Source organism: Schistocerca americana, chromosome 10 (assembly GCF_021461395.2).
Source record: "Schistocerca americana isolate TAMUIC-IGC-003095 chromosome 10, iqSchAmer2.1, whole genome shotgun sequence".
Taxonomy (NCBI): Eukaryota; Metazoa; Arthropoda; class Insecta; order Orthoptera; family Acrididae; genus Schistocerca; species Schistocerca americana.
Window position 1 is genome coordinate 48,960,191 of NC_060128.1, and position 18,857 is coordinate 48,979,047.

Here is an 18,857-nt window from a genome sequence, read left to right on the forward strand (position 1 = left end):
GACAGCTCGAAGACTGTAAATATTGATCTGTGTGAGAAGGCCTCTCACGAACAGAATGAGTCCGAGAGGCATCATATTCTGTCCCACAAGAACATCTGAGGACACCAGACACCCACCTTTTTCTGTTTCCAGCGTAAAAACTACACCGTGACGAATACAGTACGCTGGTAAACTGTGTGATATGGGTAGCCGGTGTCAGACTCGGACAGCTGTGTGCTGAGTCCCTGCACAAAATACCGTGTCCGGCAGAAAGTGGCGGCTCACCCACTCCCAAAGTTATGCAGATCCCGTAAAGGAGGAGAACCCTCACGGATTTGGGGAGAGGGGGGAAGAAAATACTATTGTCTCATCTGTTTTAACACAGCTTCTGTTTACCACTGTCAGTAGCTCAATTTCTATCTTAATCTGTAAATAATGAATTGTATTTACAGTACACCACTACTTGTCAGGTAGCTTTATAGCAAACACTGCTACTTGCCGTGTGGCTACCTTAACCTTTCAATACCTCAATACACAGGCCCCCGGGCATAAGTACATCTACAGTAGATATTATTACAGGTTTTGAAGTCACAATATGTGGAATGTCTTAAGCGCTCAATGTACGAGGTGCTCATATTGCTAACCTTCAGCATTTACACATTCCTGTTGCGGGGTTTGTACACTTGAGCACATTTCCACACAAAGTTATTTACAATTAAGAACGTCTCGACACAATTGTGTTACGAACTGACACTTGTCAACAGTGTGCGGTTTCCTTGCGAAGACTTTACCTCCGATAACGCTGCAAAAGAAAAAGTCGATCGGAGTAAGATGTGGTGGTCACGTGATTGACCACCGTTTGGCTATCCACCTGTCAGGTAATCTGTTGTCGAGAAACCCGCACTCTGTCGAAGAATAGTGGTGAGACGCTCCGTCTCGCCAGAAGTAGAACTTCTCATTATCTCGATGTAGACGTCATTGTGGGATACCGGTATCCTGCAGCACGTTAAGATAAGGTACTGTAGGTAACAGTTGTATGGAAAAATAAACGCGAATGATGATCCCTCAGTGTGAAAGGCACGCCTGGATTGTAACCCCAGGTCGAAAAAGTTGCTTTTCAATTACAGCGTGGGGATTTAGTACAAACAGGTGTGCCTATTAGCAGCACCTGACAGCTTAAAATTCAGTTCATTGAACTGACAATTTTTTAAAATTGTGCCTTCAATTCACATTTCTACATTCGAAAGAATCTCGCGAAATTCTAAATGGTGACCTGGATCATCCTCTAGTAACCCGTGAAGTAATCTTGGCTGATGCACTTGCAAACTTAAATACTGCATTAGAAGACTCGAGGATCTATGGCAAATGGCCAACTCGGCACAGACTCTCCGTACGAGTTTCTTCGGGCTTTGGCCTGTGCAACTGACATTTCATTATCACTGCTAGTACTACTCACAGGTCGACCATTCTTCGGCACATTACAGGTAGACCCAGTGCTATCAAATTCGATGGCAACTGATAGCCTATTCCATGGAGGTGTACCGGATTCTCCCGTCCGTTTCTGTCGAGCCTTTTTGGCACATTCTGTCCTCCAGTACTGTTTCGTTATCCACTTCTGTTGGTCGTTGCTTAAATTACCAGCCCCAATTATCAGAAAATCTGGAAAAATAGAAAAATGGTCTTAGAACAGTTAAAAATACTGTATTATACCTACTGCACAATTGCTTATGCATTCCCATATATATATATATATATATATATATATATATATATATATATATATATATAAAAAAAACAAAGATGAGAGATGAGGTGACTTACCGAACAAAAGCGCTGGCAGGTCGATAGACACACAAACAGAGTCATTCCAATCCCGGGAGCGGAAAGACTTACCTTAGGGGGAAAAAAGGACAGGTATACACTCGCACACACGCACATATCCATCCACACATACAGACACAAGCAGACATATTTAAAGACAAAGAGTTTGAGCAGAGATGTCAGTCGAGGCGGAAGTGTAGCGGCAAAGAAGTTGTTGAAAGACAGGTGAGGTATGAGTGGCGGCAACTTCAAATTAGCGGAGATTGAGGCCTGGCGGATGACAAGAAGAGAGGATATACTGAAGGTCAAGTTCCCATCTCCGGAGTTCGGGTAGGTTGGTGTTGGTGGGAAGTATCCAGATAATCCGGACGGTGTAACACTGTGCCAAGATGTGCTGGCTGTGCACCAAGGCATGTTTAGCCACAGGGTGATCCTCATTACCAACAAACACTGTCTGCCTGTGTCCATTCATGCGAATGGACAGTTTGTTGCTGGTCATTCCCACATAGAATGCATCACAGTGTGGGCAGGTCACTTGGTAAATCACGTGGGTGCTTTCACACGTGCCTCTGCCTTTGATCGTGTACACCTTCCGGGTTACAGGACTGAAGTAGGTGGTGGTGGGAGGGTGCATGGGACAGGTTTTGCATCTCCCTGCTGGAGAGCCACATTCAGAGTCTGGTCCAGTCCGGGAAAGTATCCTGTCACAAGTGGGGCACTTTTGTGGTTCTTCTGTGGGAGGTTCTGGGTTTGAGGGGACGAGGAAATGGCTCTGGTTATTTGCTTCTGTACCAGGTCGGGAGGGTAGTTGCGGGATGCGAAAGCTGTTGTCAGGTTGTTGGTGTAATGATTCAGGGATTCCGGACTGGAGCAGATTCGTTTGCCACGAAGACCTAGGCTGTAGGGAAGGGACCGTTTGATGTAGAATGGGTGGCAGCTGTCATAATGGAGGTACTGTTGCTTGTTGGTGGTTTTGATGTGGACGGACGTGTGAAGTTGGCCATTGGACAGGTGGAGGTCAACGTCAAGGAAAGTGGCATGGGATTTGGAGTAGGACCAGGTGAATCTGATGGAACCAAAGGAGTTGAGGTTGGAGAGGAAATTCTGGAGTTCTTCTTCACTGTGAGTCCAGATCATGAAGATGTCATCAATAAATCTGTACCAAACTTTGGGTTGGCAGACGTGGGTAACCAAGAAGGCTTCCTCTAAGCGACCCATGAATAGGTTGGCGTACGAGGGGGCCATGCTGGTACCCATGGCTGTTCCCTTTAATTGTTGGTATGTCTGGCCTTCAAAAGTGAAGAAGTTGTGGGTCAGGATGAAGCTGGCTAGGGTAATGAGGAAAGAGGTTTTAGGTAGGGTGGCAGGTGATCGGCGTGAAAGGAAATGCTCCATCGCAGCGAGGCCCTGGACATGCGGAATATTTGTGTATAAGGACGTGGCATCAATGGTTACAAGGATAGTTTCCGGGGGTAACAGATTGGGTAAGGATTCCAGGCGTTCAAGGAAGTGGTTGGTGTCTTTGATGAAGGATGGGAGACTGCATATAATGGGTTGAAGGTGTTGATCTACGTAGGCAGAGATACGTTCTGTGGGGGCTTGGTAACCAGCTAGAATGGGGCGGCCGGGATGATTGAGTTTGTGGATTTTAGGAAGAAGGTAGAAGGTAGGGGTGCGGGGTGTCGGTGGGGTCAGGATGTTGATGGAGTCAGGTGAAAGGTTTTGCAGGGGGCCTAAGGTTCTGAGGATTCCTTGAAGCTCCGCCTGGACATCAGGAATGGGGTTACCTTGGCAAACTTTGTATGTGGTGTTGTCTGAAAGCTGACGCAGTCCCTCAGCCACATCTTCATGATCTGGACTCACAGTGAAGAAGAACTCCGGAATTTCCTCTCCAATCTCAACTCCTTTGGTTCCATCAGATTCACCTGGTCCTACTCCAAATCCCATGCCACTTTCCTTGACGTTGACCTCCACCTGTCCAATGGCCAACTTCACATGTCCGTCCACATCAAACCCACCAACAAGCAACAGTACCTCCATTATGACAGCTGCCACCCATTCCACATCAAACGGTCCCTTCCCTACAGCCTAGGTCTTCGTGGCAAACGAATCTGCTCCAGTCCGGAATCCCTGAATCATTACACCAACAACCTGACAACAGCTTTCGCATCCCGCAACTACCCTCCCGACCTGGTACAGAAGCAAATAACCAGAGCCATTTCCTCGTCCTCTCAAACCCAGAACCTCCCACAGAAGAACCACAAAAGTGCCCCACTTGTGACAGGATACTTTCCCGGACTGGACCAGACTCTGAATGTGGCTCTCCAGCAGGGATACGACTTCCTCAAATCATGCCCTGAAATGAGATCCATCCTTCATTAAATCCTCCCCACTCCGCCAAGAGTCTCTTTCCGCCGTCCACCTAACCTTCGTAACCTGTTAGTTCATCCCTATGAAATCCCCAAACCACCTTCCCTACCCTCTGGCTCCTATCCTTGTAACCGCCCCCCGATGCAAAACCTGTCCCATGCACCCTCCCACCACCACCTACTCCAGTCCTGTAACCCGGAAGGTGTACACGATCAAAGGCAGAGGTACGTGTGAAAGCACCCACGTGATTTACCAACTGACCTGCCTACACTGTGATGCATTCTATGTGGGAATGACCAGCAACAAACTGTCCATTCGCATGAATGGACACAGGCAGACAGTGTTTGTTGGTAATGAGGATCACCCTGTGGCTAAACATGCCTTGGTGCACAGCCAGCACATCTTGGCACAGTGTTACACCGTCCGGGTTATCTGGATACTTCCCACTGACACCAACCTATCCGAACTCCGGAGATGGGAACTTACCCTTCAGTATATCCTCTCTTCTCGTCATCCGCCAGGCCTCAATCTCCGCTAATTTCAAGTTGCTGCCACTCATACTGAAGTGGACTGACAAGGCAGCCAGTCCACAGTGACGGGTAGCCGAAAGAAAGGCACGCGTACACACACACGCCGACGGGCGTCAAGTACTGGAACAGGCTACGTAATTAATGCTATGAAGAAAAGTACGTAGCTGGATTAATACTTATCTTTAATCAATCATTGTGGTACATCGCTCTTGACTATACACAGGAGACTTTAATTACAATCACTGTAAGGCTAATGGCGCCTTGCTAGTTCGTAGCCATTAACTTAGCTGAAGGCTATTCTGTCTCTCGGCTAATGAGAGAGAAAGGCTTCGTACATCTAGTCGCTAGCTAGGTCGTCCGTCCAACTGGGACGAGTGCTTGTTCGTATCACGAGACCTGCTTTGTGGTGGCGCTAGGTCTGCGATCACACAGTGGCGACACGCGGGTCCAACATGAACTAAATGGACCGCGGCCGATTTAATCTACCACCTAGCAAGTGTGGTGTCTGGCGGTGACACCACATTCCTACCCCGCAAATCGGCGAACGGTCGTGAGATAAGGCTTCCGCCCGCCGTGGGGAGGACCCCATGTTGACGTATGCGATGAGGTGGGGAGCCTAACAACAGGCGAGGCTGTGCCACCCGCACCCGGCCATTCGGTCCGAGGGGATCTAGGAAATGCCTGAAAAACTAGTCCAGGGTGCACGTCAACATGTGGTGTATGCGCCCGTAAAGAAACAGGAGGGGCCGAAGGGTCGACCTCCATTGCGTCGGGGTAGCCGACGCGCGATGACGTCATGTGGTCCGGAGCGGGCAAGAGCTCCATGGCGGAGGACAGCCGGTCACGGGAAACGAGCGGCAGCGCGTGACCCAGGGAGGCGCGTGGCGGCTGCAGCGAAGCGTCGAATGCGGGCGGCGCCGGCGGGAGAACAGGCGGCGGCGGCGGCGGCGGCGGCTGCTGCGGCGGCGCGCTGCCATGGGGCAAAATGGAAGGCATCGTCGGTAACACCTGGGGATGAGGCGAGCCAGTAGATGGGTCCCCAGGGCGCTGACCGGACGGCACCGTCGCTGAAAGCAGACGGGGAGCGGCAGAACCCGTGCGACGACAGAGGCGCAGCTGATTGAGATGCCGACGCACCTCACCAGAGGCCCCCAAAACCAAATACATCGCGCGGCCGAGGCAGCGGAGAATGCGCCCTGCGAGCCAACGCCGTGAACCTCGATAGTTGCAATAAAATACAACGTTGCCTGGAGCAAAAGCAGGAGACTGCCGCTGCACAGGAACCTGATGCAGCGGATGCAGCAAAGACAGCAAGGTGCGATGAGGACGACCGTGGAGCAACTCAGCCGGCGAGCGACCATCTCGGGGCTGAGAGCGATACGAAGACAAAAAGAGCAACAATGCGTCCTCCCGAGAATGCGACTCTTTCAATTTCAACATCTGTGACTTGAAAGTCCGGACCAATCGTTCAGCGGCACCGTTTGACTGAGGCGAAAACGGCGCGGATGTCAGATGTTGAATACCATTGGCCTGGCAGAATGACTGAAATTCTGCGGACATGAATTGTGGGCCATTGTCGGAAACGATAGTCTGCGGAAGACCTTCAATACAAAAGATAGCAGACAACGCTTGGATGGTGGCGGAGGACGTCGTGGAAGACATCCGGACAACAAAAGGAAAATTACTGAAGGCGTTGACCAGAACCAACCATCGAGCATTCCAGAATGGACCAGCAAAATCAACGTGCAAGCGTTGCCAAGGGGAAGTGGCTTTTGGCCATGCAAAGACTTTCCGCGGCGGTGCGGATTGTTGTTCGGCACACGCCGGGCAAGAAGAACACATATTCGTAATCGCAGCATCTATTCCGAACCAAGTACAGTGCTGACGAGCAAGTTGTTTCGTTCGCACTATACCCCAATGTCCTTGGTGAAAAAGCCGTAAAACAGAGGACTGTAACGAAGGTGGGACCACGACTCGGGACTGATCATTATCAGAACGCAACAACAAAACACCACGCCGAACAAAAAGGCTCTCCTTGTGAGCAAAAAAATCTGCGAACCAACGGATCCTCGATCCGAGACTTTGACAAAGGCCATTGCGTAGCAACAAAACGCAAAACAGTAGCAAGGACAGGGTCAGCAGCTGTGGCTGTAGCTACACGACGAAAATCAATCGGAAACGATTCGACCACTTCATCGGTTTCCGAATCAATGAACATGCAAGCAAGTTCGGAAGAATCGAATGCTTGATCCTCAGCAACAGGCAAACGGGACAACGCATCGGCGTTTCCGTGCTTAGCAGTGGACCGATACAAGATATCGTAGCGGTACCGCGAGAGGAAAATAGAGCAGCGAATGAATTTCTGCGCTGTACGTGGAGGTACAGGCTTGGTCGGATGAAAAAGCGATGTCAAAGGTTTGTGGTCTGTGATGATGGTAAAGTGACGACCATACAAGAAATCATGGAACTTAGTAACACCAAACACGAGAGCCAAAGCTTCTTTCTCTATCTGTGAATAATTTCTTTGCGCAGACGAGAGCAATTTGGACGCAAAGGCAATAGGGCGATCATGGGAGCCAAATTTGTGCGCAAGCACAGCACCGATCCCGAAATCCGATGCATCTACCATAAACAAAAGGGGTTTCTGGGGATCGAAAGGCGTGAGGCAAGTATTAGAAAGCAAAGCCGATTTCAACTGGCGAAAGGCGCGTTCGCATTCCGTCGTCCAGACGAACGGAACACCTGTACGGCGTACGCGATGAAGCGGAGCTGAAAGAGAAGAGGCATTGTGCACATTCACTCACACCTTGTGATTCTACATTGTTTAACGTACTTGCGACCTCATCACGCAATGCGTGGGGAACATTGCGCGCTCTGAAAAATTTCGGTTGCGCGTTTACTTTCAGTTCCAAATGTGCTTCATAGTTTTTAGCGCAACCTAAGCCCGGTGCAAAAATGTCTGCAAATTCGTCACATAGACGAGAAACACTGTCTGAAGGCACAGTTTGATTCACTGATAGCACCTGATTTACAATAGACATGTTAAACAACTGAAATAAATCTAAACCAAACAAGTTCACTGCAGTAGAAGAACGAAGAACGTAAAATGACACAAGTTTTGATTGTCCCCTATATGTTGCAAGAAGAGTGCACTGTCCTAACACAGGTATTGTCTGTCCTGAATAACTATGTAACTTAATATTTGCGGCACGCAACGGAGGTGCGCCCAGTTGTTTGTACGTGTCGTGATTGAGCAATGAAACTGCAGCTCCGGTATCGAGCTGGAATGGTATCACTTTGCCTTCAAAGTCTAAGTCCACAAAAAGTTTATTGTCCTGCTGACGACAAGAGCGACTGTTTTGTGCAATTTGAACAGACACTGGTACAGAATCACTTGCTAATGGACGTGATTTCCGGCGACGTCGACGCACAGTTTTTGTGGGACGAACACAGTCACTGTTAGAGAAAGTAGCACTGGACGAAGTGGAATTAATGACATGAATGTCAATGGGCGAAGGTCCACGAGCCTGAGTGTCCTTGGTTCGATTCCGGCGCGAAGCAAAGGGCCTGGAATGGTTGTGATTGTCTGATCTGAGCTTTTTCTGGCAAACACTTTGAACATGTCCTTTCTTATTGCAGGAAAAGCAAATAGCTTGGCGTGACGGGCAATGTTCACGCGAATGTCTAGTAGCACACCGCGGGCATGATTTCACTGCATTTGTGGGCTGGCGCGGCACACCTGGTTTATAACGCGGCGGCAGCTGCGTTTGTTTGCGCGAGGGCAGTTGACCGGGCCGCGCAGCTCGCCCGGCGGGCCGGTTAATGTTACACACTGCTGGCGAAGTTTCAAAAGATTCCTGAGCACAGTCAAGTGTGTCTTGTCTATCTAATATGTCGATCACTTGTTGAAGGGAGGGATTAACTAGTTTCAATATTTGCTCCCGTATGCGAACATCAGAAACGTTTTGTGCACTTGCATCACGTACCATTGTATCTGAATAAGAAAGACCACAGTCACAGTCAAAGGCACAGTCCCTAGTAAGTCCTTGCAATGTTGCTACCCACTCCCTATTAGTTTGACCGGCCGTACGTTTTGTACGAAAAAACGTATACCGTTTTGCAACCACATTAACTGTTTCTTTGAAATAGGCATCTAAAGCAGACAAAATTTCCTCGTAGGACAGAGTTGCTATGTCGCGTCGGGGAAACAATTTCACTATCACACGGTAGGTGGACACACCGACACAAGAAAGCAAAAACGGCTGCCGCTCATTACCTTGAATTCTATAGGCAGCGAGGTGGAAGGCGAACTGGCGGGACCACTCTTGCCAAGTCTCGTGGTTCGGGTCGTAGTGCCTAAAAGGCGGTGCAACGGCAGGTTGTGGCTGCGGTACCGGTGAAGCGGCGGCCGCCGCATCGGTTTGAATGGCACGTTGACCCTGGACGAGCTGTCCAAGGGCATCCAATAACGCCTGCGTCTGCTGATTCTGCAAGCGATAAAATTCGGATAGTACATCTGGCGAAGCCATGACACAAGTAAATGTAAGCAATCAGAAAGAATACTTTAACTCGTCGCCAATGAAGTGGACTGACAAGGCAGCCAATCCACAGTGACGGGTAGCCGAAAGAAAGGCACGCGTACACACACACGCCGACAGGCGTCAAGTACTGGAACAGGCTACGTAATTAATGCTATGAAGAAAAGTACGTAGCTGGATTAATACTTATCTTTAATCAATCATTGTGGTACATCGCTCTTGACTATACACAGGAGACTTTAATTACAATCACTGTAAGGCTAATGGCGCCTTGCTAGTTCGTAGCCGTTAACTTAGCTGAAGGCTATTCTGTCTCTCGGCTAATGAGAGAGAAAGGCTTCGTACATCTAGTCGCTAGCTAGGTCGTCCGTCCAACTGGGACGAGTGCTTGTTCGTATCACGAGACCTGCCTTGTGGTGGCGCTAGGTCTGCGATCACACAGTGGCGACACGCGGGTCCGACATGAACTAAATGGACCGCGGCCGATTTAATCTACCACCTAGCAAGTGTGGTGTCTGGCGGTGACACCACACATACCTCCCCTGTCTTTCAACAACTTCTTTGCCTCTACACTTCTGCCTCGACTGATGACATCTCTGCCCAAACTCTTTGTCTTTAAATATGTCTGCTTGTGTCTGTATGTGTGGATGGATATGTGCGTGTGTGCGAGTGTATACCTGTCCTTTTTTCCCCCAAAGGTAAGTCTTTCCGCTCCCGGGATTGGAATGACTCCTTACCCTCTCCCTTAAAACCCACTTCCTTTCGTCTTCCCCTCTCCTTCCCTCTTTCCTGATGAGGCAACAGTTTGTTGCGAAAGCTTGAATTTTGTGTGTATGTTTGTGTGTCTATCGACCTGCCAGCGCTTTCGTTCGGTAAGTCACCTCATCTTTGTTTTTATATATAATTTTTCCCACGTGGAATGTTTCCCCCCCCATATATATATATATATATATATAAAAAAAACAAAGATGATGTGACTTACCAAATGAAAGTGCTGGCAGGTCGACAGACACACAAACAAACAAACACAAACATACACACAAAAATTCCAGCTTTTGCAACCGACGGTTGCTTCGTCAGGAAAGAGGGAAGGAGAAGGAAAGATGAAAGGATGTGGGTTTTTAGGGAAAGGGTAAGGAGTCATTCCAATCCCGGGAGTGGAAAGACTTACCTTGGGGGGAAAAAAGGACATTTGTCTGCTTGTGTCTGTGTATGTGCGGATGGATATATGTGTGTGTGTGTGTGTGTGTGTGTGTGTATACCTGTCCTTTTTTCCCCCCAAGGTAAGTCTTTCCGTTCCCGGGATTGGAATGACTCCTTACCCTTTCCCTAAAAACCCACATCCTTTCATCTTTCCTTCTCCTTCCCTCTTTCCTGACGAAGCTGGAATTTTGTGTGTATGTTTGTATTTGTTTGTTTGTGTGTCTGTCGACCTGCCAGCACTTTCATTTGGTAAGTCACATCATCTTTGTTTTTAGATATTCTTTGTTTTTAGATATATTTTTCCTACGTGGAATGTTTCCCCCTATATATATATATATATATATATATATATATATATATATATATATATATATATATATATATATATATATTCAATGGCACCAGAGTAGATTACTCCATCTTGAACCGTGCACAAGGAGACAAAGTCTACACGAAAATTATTTTACTGTCTTGTACTGTCACTCCTTACATCACAGTTCAGTTGAAACTGATTTTTATCATCAGCAACTAAGATAATTAAGGAGAAAATGTGTTGGGAAGTGAGGGTAAAACTTCTAAGATACTTAAAAAGGCTTCTCAACAAGCTACATTCATCTAGTTAGCACAATATTCTTACTGTTCTTCTTTATAAACATGTTACTTACTTTAGGTGCATGCCTAAGAAGGTAATTCCATAAGAGAACAGGCAATAAAAATGAGTCAACACACTTGTCTTCAGGTCACTATAATGAGAGTTGCTTCTGAGAGTATAAAACACTGAACTGAGCTTCTCAATTAGTTTATCGGTGTGTCGACTCCCTTTCAGCTCGAAACTTCCCGGCAGATTAAAACTGTGTGCAAGACTGAGAATTGAACGCAGGACCTTCAGTAACAGCCCTGTGAGTGAGCCACATCTCGGCAATATCCTTTCTTCCAGGAGTGCCAGTATCACAATTTTCACAGGAGAGGTGGTGGTGGTGGGTAGTGTTTAACGTCCCGTCGACAACGAGGTCATTAGAGACGGAGTGCAAGCTCGGGCTAGGGAAGTATTGGGAAGGAAATCGGCCGTGCCCTTTCAAAGGAACCATCCCGGCATTTGCCTGAAACAATTTAGGGAAATCACGGAAAACCTAAATCAGGATGGCCGGAGACGGGATTGAACTGTTGTCCTCCCGAATGCGAGTCTAGTGTGATAACCACTGCGCCACCTCGCTCGGTTTTCACAGGAGAGCTTCTGTGAAAATTGGAAGGTAGGAGACGAGGTACTGACTGAAGTAAAGCTGTGAGAATGAGTCTTGAGTTGAGCTGGGGTAACTCAGATTTTAGAGCTGATGGCAGAGGTCCCGAGTTTGTCTTAGTCCGGCCCACAGTTTTAATCTGTCTGCAAGTTTCGTGTTGGTGCACAATCTGTTGCAGAGGGAAAATTTCATCCCTTTTAGCTTGTTATCTAATCAGGTGCTCCATTCAGTGTATGACCATTAATGTCCACTTCTGCTGCTAATATTTCATTATCGTTGGCCTGAAATTGCACAATACGAGTGTTTGTCACATTAAGACTTAAACTGCCATTGTGAAGAGAGTCTCGAGAGGCACAGAAAGAGTCAGATTATACGTTAACTGACAGATGCAGCAACTGGGGTGGCTTTGGTGATTGTAATTTCACTGTTCATTCTAAATTTACTATTATTATTTTAAATGATCCAGATGCGGGTTCTTGGTAAAACACTGTACAGAGACAGAAAATAGCAACCATAAATTTAAAATTTACCAAAAAAAAGAGTCCATTACTGACACATTCATCCAAGCTTCCTGTCAACATTCTATAGCCTACAAACATGCAGCATTCCATCACATGATCCACCAACTTCTTTGTATTCCCAAGTCCCAATAACACTATGACCAGGAACTCAATACAATAAAAACAATAGCCACACATAATAAATTTGATTCCAACATTATACACAAAATTCTCAATAAAAAATTCAAGAAGCAAGCCAGGTCCCTACTGCATCAATGAACAACATAGATAGACTGGAAAGGAAATGGTGCAGCTTACTGCAAATAAGACAAGCAAAATTTGAAAGGTGTTTTCCGACATCCCACAGGCAGTTTGTAGAAGTCTCTTCACTCTAAAGATAAACCATCAGACATTATGAAAAGCTGGGCTTATGATCTCACCCCCCCCCCCCCCCCCCCATGAACCATGGACCTTGCCGTTGGTGGGGAGGCTTGCGTGCCTCAGCAATACAGATAGCCGTACCGTAGGTGCAACCACAACGGAGAGGTATCTGTTGAGAGGCCGGACAAACTTGTGGTTCCTGAAGAGGGGCAGCAGCCTTTTCAGTAGTTGCAAGGGTAACAGTCTGGATGATTTACTGATCTGGCATTGTAACAATAACCAAAACGGCCTTGCTGTGCTGGTACTGCGAACGGCTGAAAGCAAGGGGAAACTAGAGCCGTAATTTTTCCCGAGGGCATGCAGCTTTACTGTATGATTAAAAGATGATGGCGTCCTCTTGGGTAAAATATTCCGGAGATAAAATAGTCCCCCATTCGGATTTCCGGGCGGGGACTACTCAAGAGGATGTCGTTATCAGGAGAAAGAAAACTGGCATTCTACGGATCGGAGCATGGAATGTCAGATCCCTTAATCGGGTAGGTAGGTTAGAAAATTTAAAAAGGGAAATGGATAGGTTGAAGTTAGATATAGTGGGAATTAGTGAAGTTCGGTGGCAGGAGGAACAAGACTTCTGGTCAGGTGAATACAGGGTTATAAACACAAAATCAAATAGGGGTAATGCAGGAGTAGGTTTAATAATGAATAGGAAAATAGGAATGCGGGTAAGCTACTACAAACAGCATAGTGAACGCATTATTGTGGCCAAGATAGATACCAAGCCCACACCTACTACAGTAGTACAAGTTTATATGCCAACTAGCTCTGCAGATGACGAAGAAATTGAAGAAATGTATGATGAAATAAAAGAAATTATTCAGATTGTGAAGGGAGACGAAAATTTAATAGTCATGGGTGACTGGAATTCGAGTGTAGGAAAAGGGAGAGAAGGAAACATAGTAGGTGAATATGGATTGGGGGAAAGAAATGAAAGAGGAAGCCGTCTGGTAGAATTTTGCACAGAGCACAACATAATCATAGCTAACACTTGGTTTAAGAATCATGAAAGAAGGTTGTATACATGGAAGAACACTGGAGATACTAAAAGGTATCAGATAGATTATATAATGGTAAGACAGAGGTTTAGGAACCAGGTTTTAAATTGTAAGACATTTCCAGGGGCAGATGTGGACTCTGACCACAATCTATTGGTTATGACCTGTAGATTAAAACTGAAGAAACTGCAAAAAGGTGGGAATTTAAGGGGATGGGACCTGGATAAACTGAAAGAACCAGAGGTTGTACAGAGTTTCAGGGAGAGCATAAGGGAACAATTGACAGGAATGGGGGAAAGAAATACAGTAGAAGAAGAATGGGTAGCTTTGAGGGATGAAGTAGCGAAGGCAGCAAAGGATCAAGTAGGTAAAAAGACGAGGGCTAGTAGAAATCCTTGGGTAACAGAAGAAATATTGAATTTAATTGATGAAAGGAGAAAATATAAAAATGCAGTAAATGAAGCAGGCAAAAAGGAATACAAACGTCTCAAAAATGAGATCGACAGGAAGTGCAAAATGGCTAAGCAGGGATGGCTAGAGGACAAATGTAAGGATGTAGAGGCCTATCTCACTAGGGGTAAGATAGATACTGCCTACAGGAAAATTAAAGAGACCTTTGGAGATAAGAGAACCACTTGTATGAATATCAAGAGCTCAGATGGAAACCCAGTTCTAAGCAAAGAAGGGAAAGCAGAAAGGTGGATGGAGTATATAGAAGGTCTATACAAGGGTGACGTACTTGAGGACAATATTATGGAAATGGAAGAGGATGTAGATGAAGATGAAATGGGAGATATCATACTGCGTGAAGAGTTTGACAGAGCACTGAAAGACCTGAGTCGAAACAAGGCCCCCGGAGTAGACAACATTCCATTGGAACTACTGACGGCCTTGTGAGAGCCAGTCCTGACAAAACTCTACCATCTGGTGAGCAAGATGTATGAGACAGGCGAAATACCCTCAGACTTCAAGAAGAATATAATAATTCCAATCCCAAAGAAAACAGGTGTTGACAGATGTGAAAATTACCGAACAATCAGTTTAATAAGTCACAGCTGCAAAATACTAACACGAATTCTTTACAGACGAATGGAAAAACTAGTAGAAGCCAACCTCGGGGAAGATCAATTTGGATTCCGTGGAAACACTGGAACACGTGAGGCAATACCGGCCTTACGACTTATCTTAGAAGAAAGATTAAGGAAAGGCAAACCTATGTTTCTAGCATTTGTAGACTTAGAGAAAGCTTTTGACAATGTTGACTGAAATACTCTCTTTCAAATTCTAAAGGTGGCAGGGGTAAAATACAGGGAGCGAAAGACTATTTACAATTTGTACAGAAACCGGATGGCAGTTATAAGAGTCGAGGGACATGAAAGGGATGCAGTGGTTGGGAAGGGAGTAAGACAGGGTTGTAGCCTCTCCCCGATGTTGTTCAATCTGTATATTGAGCAAGCAGTAAAGGAAACAAAAGAAAAATTCGGAGTAGGTATTAAAATTCAAGGAGAAGAAATAAAAACTTTGAGGTTCGCCAATGACATTGTTATTCTGTCAGAGACAGCAAAGGACTTGGAAGAGCAGTTGAATGGAATGGACAGTGTCTTGAAAGGAAGATATAAGATGAACATCAACAAAAGCAAAACAAGGATAATGGAATGTAGTCTAATTAAGTCGGGTGATGCTGAGGGAATTAGATTAGGAAATGAGACACTTAAAGTAGTGAAGGAGTTTTGCTATTTGGAGAGCAAAATAACTGATGATGGTCGAAGTAGAGAGGATATAAAATGTAGACTGGCAATGGCAAGGAAAGCGTTTCTGAAGAAGAGAAATTTGTTAACATCGAGTATAGATTTAAGTGTCAGGAAGTCATTTCTGAAAGTATTTGTATGGAGTGTAGCCATGTATGGAAGTGAAACATGGACGATAAACAGTTTGGACAAGAAGAGAATAGAAGCTTTCGAAATGTGGTGCTACAGAAGAATGCTGAAGATTAGATGGGTAGATCACATAACTAATGAGGAAGTATTGAATAGGATTGGGGAGAAGAGAAGTTTGTGGCACAACTTGACCAGAAGAAGGGATCGGTTGGTAGGACATGTTCTGAGGCATCAAGGGATCACCAATTTAGTATTGGAGGGCAGCATGGAGGGTAAAAATCGTAGAGGGAGACCAAGAGATGAATACACTAAGCAGATTCAGAAGGATGTAGGCTGCAGTAGGTACTGGGAGATGAACAAGCTTGCACAAGATAGAGTAGCATGGAGAGCTGCATCAAACCAGTCTCAGGACTGAAGACCACAACAACAACAACAACATGATCTCACCTGCCGAGACTGTCAGTTTTACCATACTGGGCAGACTGGGAGGTCAATCCACTCTAGACTCAGAAAATACTATAGAAATTGTAGATTACAGAAGCCACATTCATCCTTTACTGAACAGTGTGTAAATGAAAATCACAGGTACATAATAGATATATAAGTCTTACACATAAAAGGAAAGGATGCAAAGCCTACTCGGTTAGAAATTAAGAAACAGATGTGTGTATTCCTACATTTATTACTGAATGAACACATTCAGTTATTCAGCCCTTTTAGACAATACTGCAACCTCTACACAGAGAAAGAACCTTGGTCCCTTCATTCGCATAACAAAAAATTCCGTAATTTGACGCATTCCTGAGCACAACCCTATTCCAGTATAATTTAGTCATAGTTATTGTAAATGCTGTCCTAATGGATTTTGTAAATCCATATGTAATTTGTCAAAATTGTTAACAGAAATAATTTTTACAACTTAAGTCGAGAATTGAAAGGTTCAGAATTGGCATGTTTATATGTTCATTTTATTTATTTATTTAGCAGCTTATGATGTACATCTATGAAGGAATTCGAGTGGAGTGACTCAACTCGAAGACTCCGGCTTGTACTGAGTGAATTGTTGTTCATATCGTCACAGATTCGTGAGCAACAACGGGGACCAGACTTTTATGCAAAACATTCGGATTTATTTGACAATGCTCTATACATTGAGGAAGTCTGTGATGTAATTTTCATTGCACTTGCAGAACTTCCAGCAGTCTTAAATACTTTGGATGTTGTGGAAACACTTTTACATATTAAGAATGGCCCTGAAATCATTTGTTGGATGGTTGCAAATTCACCAGACTGCTTCAGAGAAGCTTGCACAAGTCTCATAGCAAATGGTGAATGTCAAGAAGAAGACAATGTCGGCAGCAGAACAAGAATACAAGCACTTAGCATACTTTGTCAGATGAATCCCTCCCAAGCCCTTGCCACCAGAGCTAAATGTGTGGAGCTGTGTCGACTTCCAGGCCTCGCCATCACGCTAAGTCTAGAGCATGCTGGTCGTACAGTAGGAGCAGGTGCTGAGGGAGACATGGTTGCCTTTGTATCAGGATTACTTCTGGGTAACGATCAGCAAACTCACAGCTGGTTTGCGCTGCTTGTTCGCAATGGACAAAAGCATAAATGGGAATCGCATACAGCATTGCAGTTGCTTTGTGATGAATTGCTTCATCGTCTTCAGACCATTGTGCTGTTTTCTTTAGACAGCCAGCTTCCAGATTCCTGTGTTGTATAGGCATCAGCTCTACTAAGATTATACTGTGCATTGCGTGGCATTGCTGCTACAAAGTTCCAGGAAGAGGAAGTGTCACTAATAGTAGAGCTTTTGACATCTCATCCCCCGCCATCTCCTGCTGGAGTCTGATTTGTGTCACTGGGTCTTTGCATGCTCATTGCTTGTCCCTCTCTCATCAGTCAACAAGAACACAAAAAGCAAAGCATAGAGTGGGTTCAGTGACTTTTAGGGAAGAGGCATATTTTGAAAGCTCAAGTGGAGTGACAGCATCATTTGGAGAAATGCTGTTGCTTATGGCAATCCATTTCCACAGCAATGAGCTAAGTGGTATCTGTGAACTAGTATGTTCCACCCTTGGAATGAAAGTACAGATACGTTCAAACAACATGACACGAATGAAACAAATTTTCACACAGGAGATTTTTACAGAGCAGGTTGTGACATCACATGCTGTGAAAGTGCCAGTTACAGCCAGTCTCAATGCTGACATTCCAGGATTCCTGCCAATCCACTGCATTCACCAGCTGCTGAAGAGCAGAGCATTCACAAAACATAGGGTGCCCATCAAGGACTGGATTTACAAGCAGATATGCAGCAGTGTCTCACCCCTTCATCCCCTATTACCAGCTTTAGTGGAGGTTTATGTCAATTCTATATTGGTACCAAGCTCTAAAGCACACAACTTGGAACATACAAACCAACCCCTTGATGAAGAAGAAATCCAGAGGGTCTTTCAGAATTCAGTTCTGAATACACAGTCTGTTGTTGGCATGAGCGCTGGCAGCCAAAATGCCGAAGCAGCACCATCCCTAACATCACAGTTGTTGCTGCTGTACTACCTGCTGCTGTATGAAGATGTCAGACTGGCCAACATTCATAACCATGCAGCTGCTGGTCGCAAAGTGAAGAGTTACTCGGCTGAGTTTCTTGCTGAACTGCATATCAAATATTTACTGCAGCAGGCACAGAAAGATCAACAAAGCTATGCAGGCCTATTTTCTCCCTTGTTGAGATTACTTGCAACACACTTTCTCACTTGTCTTTTGTTGATGACTGGCTTGATGAAGAACCAAGGGGGCATGTTACTGAGAGCCATGAACAGGCACCAGTGACAGTAGCTGCCATAGAAGAAGGCAGCATTCAGCCATATTTCCACATGTCCATCAAGAACTGCTCAATTGTTAAGACAGCTGTTAAATATGCCAGCAACTAGTGTATGGCCTTTTGCTGAAACCATCATACGTTATTAAAAAAATAAATAAATAAATAAATAAAATTAAAAAAAAAACCTCCGCCACACACCGTCAGGTGGCTTGCGGAGTATGGATGTAGTTGTAGAAGTCCAAGTACATATTTGCTTTGTCAGTTTTCCAACAAAATCCATTACTTTTACTGATTCTAACTATAATTTTGCTAAGATAACTAATAAATTTTCGCCACAAAATTTCTGAAAATTAACATCATAGTTACAACATTTTAGATACTGTAAACTAAACGGATTTTATGAGGCATACTTAATCTATGTACCTAAATTACAGAACATTTAATTGCAATAATTCTATGGTATGGGTCCATCATTTTATGTATATGATATAATACAGTCACATAGCACATACATATTCTAGATCCTGTTTTGTTTACA

At 45.2% G+C, this 18,857-nt stretch overlaps 1 pseudogene; it reads left to right on the top strand.

Moving 5' to 3' along the window:
* The first annotated feature begins 16,492 nt into the window (after positions 1-16,492).
* Positions 16,493-18,465, top strand: LOC124552656 (annotated as a pseudogene).
* The last annotated feature ends 392 nt before the right edge of the window (positions 18,466-18,857 follow it).